General features: G+C 36.3%; 1 non-coding gene across 1 annotated transcript; it reads left to right on the plus strand.

The window, feature by feature from the left end:
* The first annotated feature begins 10,589 nt into the window (after positions 1–10,589).
* On the plus strand, positions 10,590–10,693 carry LOC122150399. Its single transcript, XR_006163644.1, has one exon. It is a non-coding gene; the product is annotated as a U6 spliceosomal RNA (small nuclear RNA).
* The last annotated feature ends 655 nt before the right edge of the window (positions 10,694–11,348 follow it).

The following is an 11,348-nucleotide window of genomic DNA, read 5'->3' on the forward strand; positions in this document are numbered from 1 at the left end:
AAAAAAAAAAAAAAAAAAATTATATAATGGAATACACCTCATATCTCCAACAACCCAGAAGAAAGAGGTTATATATTGTTTGCTGATAATGTATTATCTCATGTAATTTTGACAAGTACTTTGTCCATTTAAGCTTTTCCTTAAATCAAAAATAAATGTATGCAATTGAAATTGTCAGGTTTCTTCCATAACAAGGGGAATAGAGAAATCATAATAGCTCTGAGTTAATGGTCCTTTACAGCACAGTTTTGAAGTTTCACATCAGGAAAATCCTGCATTTCATGCCCTCCAACTAATCCAACATTAATTAGTTAGAAGTTTCTATTGTACAAGTTTGTTATTTACATTCCTTGCATTTTTAATATGGTTTAATTTAGATGTTCAACATTGCTCGGCACTTTGCAAAGCCTTTATTTTAGTATCCTCTACTATTTTAATTTTATCTGATTTCTTTTTCATGTGTCTTTTTTGCTTGGTTCAGTTTATTTTTAATTAACTTCAGGCAGAAATTAAAGAAAAATGAATGTACCCACATCTGATTGTGCATGCCAGACAACTTTTCTTCTCTTTTTAGGTCCTCATAAGCCCTCTAAAGAAGCCTGAAAGCCCCTGCATCTAAACGCAAAGCTCCTGGTTTTCAGACTAATATCAGGTAAAATTATTTCCTATAATTAAATATTCCCACCCTTAAAGAGAACTCAGGAGTGCTAAAGGGAAAAAAATATATATCATATTCAGAATTACGACACTTAGGTTGACGAATAAGAAATGATGTTATCAATTCAGACACTCTCTTTACATCAGTCAATTTATCCATCCACCCTGCCACAGTCTCTAAGATTTGAGTGAATAACAATATCTAGAACAATCTGGTAAATATATACATTCTCTCTGATTTAAAAGGGCCTCTGTTTGCATAGTGCCTAAGGCATTTGACTGCTAACCAGCAGGCTACCATTTCAAACCCACCAGCCACTCCTCAGATGGAAGGTTGGACAATCTACTTCTGTAGTGATACAGCCTTGGGGGCCCAAGGAGGGGTCATTATGAGTCAGATCTAACTGGATGGCAGTGAGTTTGGTGTTAGGTTTGGCTCTGATTTAAAGGTGTTCTTAAACTTGCTTTCCAGTGACTGACTACACAGCCTAAAGGAAATGTCTGAGGATGCAAAAGCAAATTCAAAGCTATAAATCATATGTTGTTGTTATTAGGTGCCATTGAGTTGTCTGACTCATATCGACCCTATGCACAGAACAAAGCACTGCCTGGTCCTGTGCCAGCTCCATGATCTTTGCTATACCTGAACCCATCATTACAGTCACTGTATCAATCCATCTTCTTGAGGGTCTTCTTCTTTTTCATTGACCTTCTACTTTATCAAGCATGATATCTTTCTCCAGGGAAGGGGCCCATCCTACAACCAAAGTAGGTGAAATGAAAACTGGTCATTCTCAATTCCAAAGAGAATTCTGGTTGCATTTCTTCTAGGACAGATTGTTAGTTCTTTTAGCATTCCATGGTACTTTGACCATTGTTCACCAACACCACAACTCAAAAGCATCGACTCTTTTTTGGTCTTTCTTATTCATTGTCCAGCTCTCACATGCATATGAGGTGATTGAAAATACCATGGATTGTGTCAGATGCACCTTAGTATTCACGGAGATATCTTCACTCTTCAGCACCTGAAAGAGGTCTTTTGCAGCAGATTTGCCAAATGCAATACATCTTCTGATATCTGGACTGCTGCTTCTATTGGTGTTGATCGTAGAACAAAGTAATAGGAAGTCTTTGACAACTTCAGTCTTTTCTCCATTTACCATTATGTTGCTTATTGGTCCAGTTGTGAGGAGTTTTGTTTTCTTTATATTGAGGTGCAACCCATACTGCAGACTGTAGTCTTCAATCTTCAGTAAGTGCTTCAAGTCATCTTTACTTTCAGCAAACAAAATTGTGTTGTCAGCATATCACAAGTTGTTAATGAGTGTTCCTTCAATCCTGATGTCCCATTCTTCTTCATATAGTACAACATCTCTGATTATTTGCTCACCATACAGATTGAATAAGTATGGTGAAAGGATATAACCCTGACACACTCCCTTATCAGTTTTAAACTATGCAGTGTGTCCCCTTGTTCTTTTTGAACTTCCTCCTGGTCTATGTATAGGTTCCTCATGAGTACAATAAAGTGTTCTGGAATTCCCATTCTTCTCAGTGTTATCCATAATTTGTCATAACCTACAAAATCGAATGCTTTTGCATAGTCAATAAAACACAAGTAAACATCCTTCTGGTATTCTTTGCTTTCAGCCAAGATCCATATGACATCAACAATGATATCCTTCATTCAACATCCTCTTCTGAATCCAGCTTGCATCTCTGGAAGTTCTCTGTCGATATACTGCTGCAACCATTTTGTAATGATCTTCAGTAAGATTTTACTTGTGTGTGATATTAATGATATTGTTTGATAATTTCCATGGTCTGTGGGATCACCCTTCTTTGAAATGGGTAAAATATGGATCTCTTCTATTCAATTGGTCAGGTAGCTGTTTTCCAAGTCTCTTGGCATAGCTGAGTGAGTGCCTCCAGCACAGTTTCAGTTTGTTGAAACATCTCAAAGGGTATTCTCTCAATTCCTGGAGGCTTGTTTTTCACTGTTTCCTTCAGTGCAGCTTCAACTTCTTCCTCCAATACCATTGGTTCTTGATTATATGCCACCTCCTGAAATGGATGAACATGGACCAATTCTTTTTGGTACAGTGACCCTGTGTATTCCTTTCATCTTCTTTTGATGCTTCCTGCATCATTCAATACCTGCCCAGAGAATCTTTCAATATTGCAACTCGAGGCTTAAATTTTTTCCTCAGTTCTTTCATCTTGAGAAATGCTGAGCTTGTTCTTCACTTTTGGTTCTCTAACTCTAGGTCTTTGCACATTTTATTATTCATAAGCCATATTCAGTTGGTTTTGCTTCTCGAGCTGCTCTTTAAAATCCTCTGTTCAGCTCTTTTATCTTGTCATTTCTTCCATTTGCTTTAGCTACTCTTTGCTCAAGAACAAGTTTCAGAGTCTTTTCTGACATTCATTTTGGTCTTTTCTTCCTTTCTCATCTTTCTAATGACCTCTTGCTTTCTTCATGGATGCTGTTCTTGATGTCATCCCACAATTCTTCTGGTTTTCAGTCTTTGATGTTCAGTGCATCAAATCTATTCTTTAGATGGTCTCTAAAATCAGGAGGGATATATTCCAAGTCATACTTTCACTCTCATGGACTTATTTTAATTTTCTTCAGTCTCAACTTGAACTTGCATATGAGCAGTTGATGGTCTGTTCCAGTTAGCTCCTGGACTGGTTTTGGCTGAACATATTGACCTTTTCCATCACCTCTTGCCACAGATGTAGTCAATCTGTTTCTTACATACTCCATCTGGTGAATTTCATGTGTTTAGCTGCCATTTGTGTTGTTGAAAAAAGGTATTTGCAATGAATAAGTCATTGGTCTTACAAAATTCTATCATATGATATCCTGCATTATTTCTATCACCAAGGCCAAATTTTCCAACTACCAGTGATTCTTCTGTTTTCAACTTTTGCATTCCAATCACCAGTGATAATCAGCACATATTGATTGCATGTTCAGTCAATTTCAGACTATAGGAAACCAAAAACAAACAAACAAAAAAAATCAAACTCACTGCTGTTGACTCGAATCTGACTCATAGCGACCCTTCCTTGTGTTTCTGAGGCAGTATTACTACAGAAGTAGATTGCCCAATCTTCCTTTTGAGGAGTGGCTGGTGGGTTTTAACTGCCAGCCTTCTGCTTAGCAAATGCCTTAGGCACTATACTACCAGAGCTCACTCAGGTTGCAGAAGTAGGTAAAACTCTTTAATTTTCTCATGCTTAGCTTTGGTGGTTGGTAAGTAAATTTGAATAATATTAATATTAACTGACCTTCCTTGTAGGCATATGGATATTATTCTATCACTGACAGCACTGTACTTCAGGATAGATCTTGAAACATTCTTTGTGATGATGAATGTCATGTTATTCTTCTTCAATTTGTTGTTCTTACATAGTAGATCATATGGTTGTCAAAATGGCCCAAACCAGTCCATTTCAACTCACTAATGCCTAGGATATAAATTTTTATGCATTCCATTTCATTTTTGACAACTTCCAATTTTCCAAATTCATACTTCATACACTCCATGTTTCAATTATTAATGGATGTTTGCAGCTATTTCTTCTCATTTTGAGTTGTGCCACATCAGCAAATGGAGGTCCCGAAAGCTCTACTTTATCTATATCATTAAGGTCAGCTCTACTCTGAAGAGAACATAATGTAAAAGAAATCTGATATGGTATCTTCAGCCTATGCCTGTGAGCCAAGCCTGCCTATAATCTCCCCTCCTAACTAGTTGAACAACAAAATTCAGACTTACTTAACTCCCACAAAGAGTGCAAGCCAGTTCCTTGTAAAGATCTACCTATCTATCTGTCTATCTATCTATCTGTCTGTCTGTCTGTCTATCTATCTATCTACGTACCTACCTATCTGTCTACTCCTACTGTTCTCCTGATTCTTTGGTTGAACTTTGATTGATAAAAATAAATATTTTACATATTGCTGAATTGCATGTGCTAATATCTTGTTATGGATTTTTGCATCTAGCTCCATGAGGATTGGTCTTTAGTTTTATTTTGTTGCAATGTTTTTGTAAAGACTTAGTGTTAGGATTATGCAGCCCTCTTCTAATTTGTGAAATAACTTATATAAAACTGGTATCATTGATTACTTTAATATTTCATAGAATTTACCAGAGAAACCATTTGATTCTGGACTTCTTTTTGTAGGAAACTGTTATGAACAATTGAAAGACTTTGTTAGATACAAGCCACCACCCATCTGTCAGTTTCGCATGTCGTGGCTTATGTGTTTCTATGATGCTGAAACTATGCCACTCATATTACAAATATCAGCAGGGTCACCTATGGTGGGCAGTCTTCAGCAAAGCTTCCATACTAAGACAGTCTAGGAGGAAAACCTTGATGATCAACTCCTAAAAATTAGCCAATGACAATCCATCATTCTTAATCTTACTGCTTGCACAGTATAGCTTGTTTATTTTACATTCATTCTATCTCTGCTTTTATATTTAATATTTCTTTTAGAGAACATATAAGTCTTATTTTTTAATCCTATCCAACAATATACCTTTTAATTAGAGGCTTTAATCAATTTATTTTAATTTGTTGACATGGCTGGTATAAGATACCAAAAACTTTATAATATTACATTTAATTTACTCTATTCTCTCTTTAAATTATGTACCTTTACGTTTGTTTGTTCTAATTATTAAAATATATTTGCCTATAAATTACCACCTTCTTCTTAGATTTAATATTATATCCCTTATTATAGATTGAATTGTGTCCCACACAAAGATATGTTGCAGTCTTAACCCTTGCTACATATGAACACAGTCTTTAAAAATAGGTTCTTTAAAGATATTATCAGTGGAATTAACATAAGGTCATGCCAAAGTAGGGTGTTTCCTAACTCGATCTGACTATTGCCTTTGTAAAAAAAAAGACATGGAAAGACAGATAGAGAAGGAAGATGGCCACATAAAGATGCATCTGTAAGCCAAAGAACACCTAGAGGAACTGGAAGATGAGACAGACCAGAAAAGGATCTACTTCTAGAATGTTTGGAAAGAACACTAACTTCCACAACTGTGAAACAATAGATTTCCACTCTCTAGGACAAAAGCAAATCCTCCAGTTTTACAGGAATTATAATACACTACATGAATCATGACAAACCACAATTGGTGCAAGTTAGAGATATATGCCATTGATGGTCACAAATAACCTTTTCAATAGTTAGTTTTCTTGGAAAGAAGATGAGGCAATCTACTTCCATAGTGATACTGCCTCGGAAACCCAAGGAGGGGTCACTATGAGTTGGGGCTGACTCGATGGCACATAACAACAACAACAATGGTTAGTTTTAGATACTTAGCAGTATTCTTTACTGCTAAATTTTCCTGAAGAAGTGTTATAGATAGAACTCAGATCTACATTAGTAAGAAAATACAAGCAATCACATAGTATAAAAGAATCAATTCACAATTGCCCTAAAATGCAAAAGTCATACCAGTTGACCTTTATTTTATATTTGATAAAGGACTATACAACTTCAACCAAATATTTTTGAGTTGTTTGATAAGACTCCGCTCATACTAAAAACTCATATTTGATGGAGAATATTGGCTACACTTAAAGACATTCTGCTAGTGTATTGGCCTTCTTCAGAAGTGGAAAAAAAAAAAAAAAGTCAGACTTCTGAGCTTTTAAAACAAACAATCTCTTCCTACTTTATAACACCAGCAGAACAACAGCTGACAGAGTGTCAGGATAAAGAGGGTACATTCTGTAGCCAAACTCCATGAACTTAAAACCCAGATCAACCATTTCATAATGTTCTGAGACTGGGCAAGTAACTTACCTTCTCTGTGTTTCAGTTTCCTACCTATAAAACGATGACTGTAATAGTTGATGTGAAGATGACTAAAGGTTGATGTGAAGATTAAATGAGATAATAGACACATACCATTTAGAAAGATGACTGGCACATAGAAAGTACAACATTTACAACTATTTCCATAATTATATATCTGTGAAAGATTTTAAACAACAAATTACTTTAATGAACAATCTTATAAGTCATAGATAACTGAAAGGGTCATGCTATGGACACTTGAAGCACTCATCTTCTAGGATTTTTAAGATTGATATTACAGAAAACTACTTCTAAAATTTTGTGTATCTCCTCAGAAGATACACTTTTTTCTGAGGAAAAGAGGGCTCATACATTTATTATTTTAGTCAATATTTATTGATTACCTATTCTATGTCAGGCAATTAATAAAATAGACCTCAAATATTATCTCATGGATTTACATTCTAGGGGATTTCAGGAAATAAATAAGGTAAGTAAGTAATACAAAAATATGTGCTAAGAATAAAATACAGAAGGGAAGGAGGATAGGAAGCACTAGGGTAAAGACTAATTGCCATTAGAGATAAACTGATAAGGTTGATAAAAAAATATCAATAGTGAGTTGGTAGCATTTGCCATACATTCCACTTTCCTTTTGTATCTCTCTCACCTATTTAAGACGACAGATTTTTCTTGCACTTAAGGTCAAACAACATTCACAGGATATTACTGCTCTTGTTAAATGTTGTCAAGTCAGTTTCAACTAACAGCAACACAATATACAAAAGGACAAAACACCATCTAGTATTGCTCTATCCTCACAATTGTTGGCATGCTTAAAACCATCATGGCTGCCACTGTGTCAATCCATCTCGTTGAGAGTTTTCCCCTTTTTCACTGACCCTTTTTCACTTACCAACCAGGATACCCTTCTCCAGACACTGGTCCCACTGACAACAAGTCCAAAGTATGTGAGATAAAGTCTGGCCATTTTCCCTTCTAGAGAAAAGTTGGGCTATATTTCCTCCAAGACATATTTGTTTGTTTGGCTAGCAGTTCATGATACATTCAATATTCTCCAACATCACAACTCAAATGCACTAATTCTTCTGTGGTCTTCTTTAATCATTCTCCAGCTCTCACATGCATAAGGCTACAGAAATTACCAAGATTTAGCTCAGGTATACCTTAGTCTTCAAAGTGACATCTTTGCTCTTTAACACTTGAAAGATCTTTTGCAGCAGATTTGCCTAGTGCAATACTTTGCCTGTTTCTTGACTGCTGCTTCCATGGGTGTTGATTGTGGAGCTGTGGTAGTTAACTTTGTGTGTCAACTTGGCTAGGCCTGGTTGAGTGGCTGGGCAGCTGGATGTAGTTATTGCCCATGGTAAGATTGGTAATTAACTCCATGGTGGAATCTATTGGAGCAGCTGAGTAGCTGATGTAGCAATGTGGTCTACTTCTGGTATATAAGAAAGAGTTTTTGGAATGGTCTTTAGCCTTTTGGCATGCTTGAACCCTGCATGTTGCCAAGTCATTGTTCAACAGCCTGCCATGACTTACCAATTTTGGGACTTCATCTGGACTTGAATTCATGGCTGCCATGTTGTTTGGTGACATTGGGACTGTGTCTTTTTACTTGTCATCCTTGTGCTTGTCATCCTTATGCTTGTCATCCTCAGCAGACAGCAATTGTCTGAGTGAAGAAAGCCTCCAGCTCCAGTGGGCCAGGAGCAGGAGGCAGAGCTGAAGCCCACGATTGAGGGGCTTTCACTCAGCGCCTAGAGCCTGGCACTTTGAACTCAGACTTAAAGCCTTCAAACTGTAAGAGAATAAATTCCTGTTTGTTAAAGCCATCCCATTTCTGGTATGTTCTTGTCAGAGTGGCACTAGGTAACCAAAATAGGAGCCAAGGAAAAGGAAATCCTTCAATCAAAGACTGACAACTTCAATCTTTTCTCTATGTATATTGATATTGCTTATTGGCACAATTGTGAGGATTTTTGTTTTCTTTACAATGAGGTGAAATCCATACTGAAGATTGTAGCCTTAAACCTTCATCAATAAGTGATTCAAATCATCTTCAATTTTAGCAGGCAAGTTTGTGTCATCTGAATATCTCAGGTCATTGACAAGTTTTCCTCCAATCCTGATGTCACATTCATCTCCATATGCTACAGTTTTTCAGATTATTTACTCAGCCTACAGATTGAATAAATGTGATGAAAAGGTACAACTCTAACACACACTCTTCCTGATTTTATACCATTCAAACTTTGTTCTGTTTGAATGACTGCCTTTTTTGTCTATGTACAATTTCCTCATGAGCACAATTAAATGTTTCAGAATTCTTTGAAATGTTACCTATAATTTTTTAGGATCCACAAGGTCAAATTTCTTTGATGTTTACACAGCTAAACATCCTTCTTGTATTCTCTGCTTTTAGCTAAGTTCCATCGGACATCAGCAATGACACCCCTTGTTTTACATCCTCTCCAGATCCTGTTTGAATTTCTGGTAGTTCCCTATTGATGTACTGCTGCAATCACTTTTTAATTATATTCAGCAAAATTTTACTTCTGTGTGATCATGATAATATTGTCCAATAATTTCTAAATTCAGTTGGATTGCCTTTCTTTGGGGTGGACACAAATATGGATCTCTTCCAGTCAGTTGGCCAGGTAGCTCTCTTCCAAATGTTTTGCCATAAATGAGTGAGCACCTCCAGTGCTGCATCCTTTTGTTGAAACTTCTCAATGGGTATTCTGTCATTGCCGGGAGCCTTGTTTTTCACCAATTCCTTCAATGCAGCTTGGGTTTCTACTTTCAATACCATCAGTTCTTGATCATTTAGTACCTAATCTTGCATATGTGCAATTGATGTTCTGCTCTAAGGTCAGCGCCTGGCCTTGTTCTGACTTATGATATTGAGCCTCTCCATTATCTCTTTCCAAAGATGTTGTTCTGGTACCTGTATATAGCACCTGGCAAGGTTCATATGTATGGTTGCTGTTTATAAACATTATTTAAAAACATTGTTGTTTATAAACATTATTTGCAATGAATAAATCATTGGTCTTGCAAAATCGGATCATTTGGTCAATTTTATCACCAAGGCCTTATTTTCCAACTACCCATCTTTCTTCTTTTGAAGCTTGATATTTTTCTTCATTTCTTACAGCTTGTGAAATTCTAAGTGATTTCTTCCTTTTTGGTTTTCTAAGTCCATATCCTTGCATGTTTCATTATAATACTTTACTTAGTCTTAATGAGCCACCCTTTGGAAACTTCTGTTCAGCCTTTTTATTTCATCATTTCTTCCACTTGCTTTAGCTACTCTCCATTCAAGAACAAGTTTCAGAGTGACTTCTGACATTCATTTTGGTCTTTTCTTTACTTTATTTTTAATGACCTTTTACTTTCTTCATGTGTGATGTTCTTAATGTCATTGCACCACTTCTCTGGTCCACTTTTTCATAAGTGGACACGGCCACATCCTTGTTCATAATCTGTCTTACACTGAAAGCTCTGCTGAAACCTGTCCACTAAGGATGACCCTGCTAGTTTTGAAATATGTGTGGCATAGCTTCCACTATCATAGGAACATGCAGACAACCACAGTATGACAAATTGACAGATGAATCAGGATGAGGACTAATATATCTCTGCTTAAACCATGTCTATTGGGAGTAAGCCATAAAAAGTAGTGAATTCATAAAATAAATCATTTTATGCTTAGAAGTTGTTGTTGTTGCTGCTGGTTGACCTTGTGGCAAATCAGACTAATGATGACCCCAAGGTGCAGAGTAGAACCTATCCATAGGGTTTTCAAGGTCATGACCTTTCAGAAGCACATTGACAAGCCTCACTTCTGAGGCCCCTCTGAATAGGTTTCAACCACCAACTTTCAGTTACTAATCTAGCACTTAACCAGTGGGTAGCAGTATCATACTTAAATCAAACCTGGGTTGTTAGTTGCCATATATACAGCTTATTAAGAATAAGTTCTTGCATAGTTACTTAAAACCTTCAGGCTCATTGTCTCCAAATTCTAATACAGAATAAAACCTGCCAAATAGTGCTTGCATCAATACATATATTAACATTGGAATGATACAGATAATATTAGCTTGGTCCCTGCCCAAAGATGACATACAAATTCGTGAAACATTCTGTAGTTCTATTTGTTTGTTTGCTTGCTTTTTCATCCATTAATCCTAAGCAGATGACATCAGATACAAAAAACAAAAACAAAACAAAACAAAATGAAAATACCAAATAAATTTGTTGTGACCACCAAATCAAACAGTTGGCAAAATTACTTGGAGGCCTCTAATTGCACATACACATTCCATCTTAGAAAACCAAAAAAGTCTCCTTTTGGGAAGAGTTAAGTTATTTATTTATTTCATTTAACTGGTGACCCTTCCTTGGGTTTCTGAGGCAGTATCTCTATGGAAGTAGATTGCCAGTCTTCCTTCTGAGATTGACTTCACAGGGGCTATTCTAAGCACTTTAAAGTTAAAATCTCATTCAATCTTCATAAGCACCTAATTGTGAATTTGTTATTACTCTTATTCTCATTTTAAAGATGAGAAAAGTGAGGCACAGAAAAGTTAAATATCTTATCCAAAGTGATAAAACTACTAAGTTGTATCAATAGAGAAAATATTCCAGAGTAAGTGTTCTTAACCACTATGTTACTCTGCACAGTTAGGAAAAAAGAGCCTCCTCCCTCTTGGTAAGCCAATTAGAAAAATGCACCACATCCTACATGTGACACTACCCTTGAGTCAGGCACAGGGTCTGTTGGATGGTGGTTAGGCTACATTTCAAT

The sequence above is a fragment of the Orycteropus afer genome, unplaced genomic scaffold, assembly GCF_000298275.1.
Source record: "Orycteropus afer afer isolate SDZICR_OR568_19922 unplaced genomic scaffold, OryAfe1.0 scaffold00133, whole genome shotgun sequence".
NCBI classification, from domain to species: Eukaryota; Metazoa; Chordata; class Mammalia; order Tubulidentata; family Orycteropodidae; genus Orycteropus; species Orycteropus afer.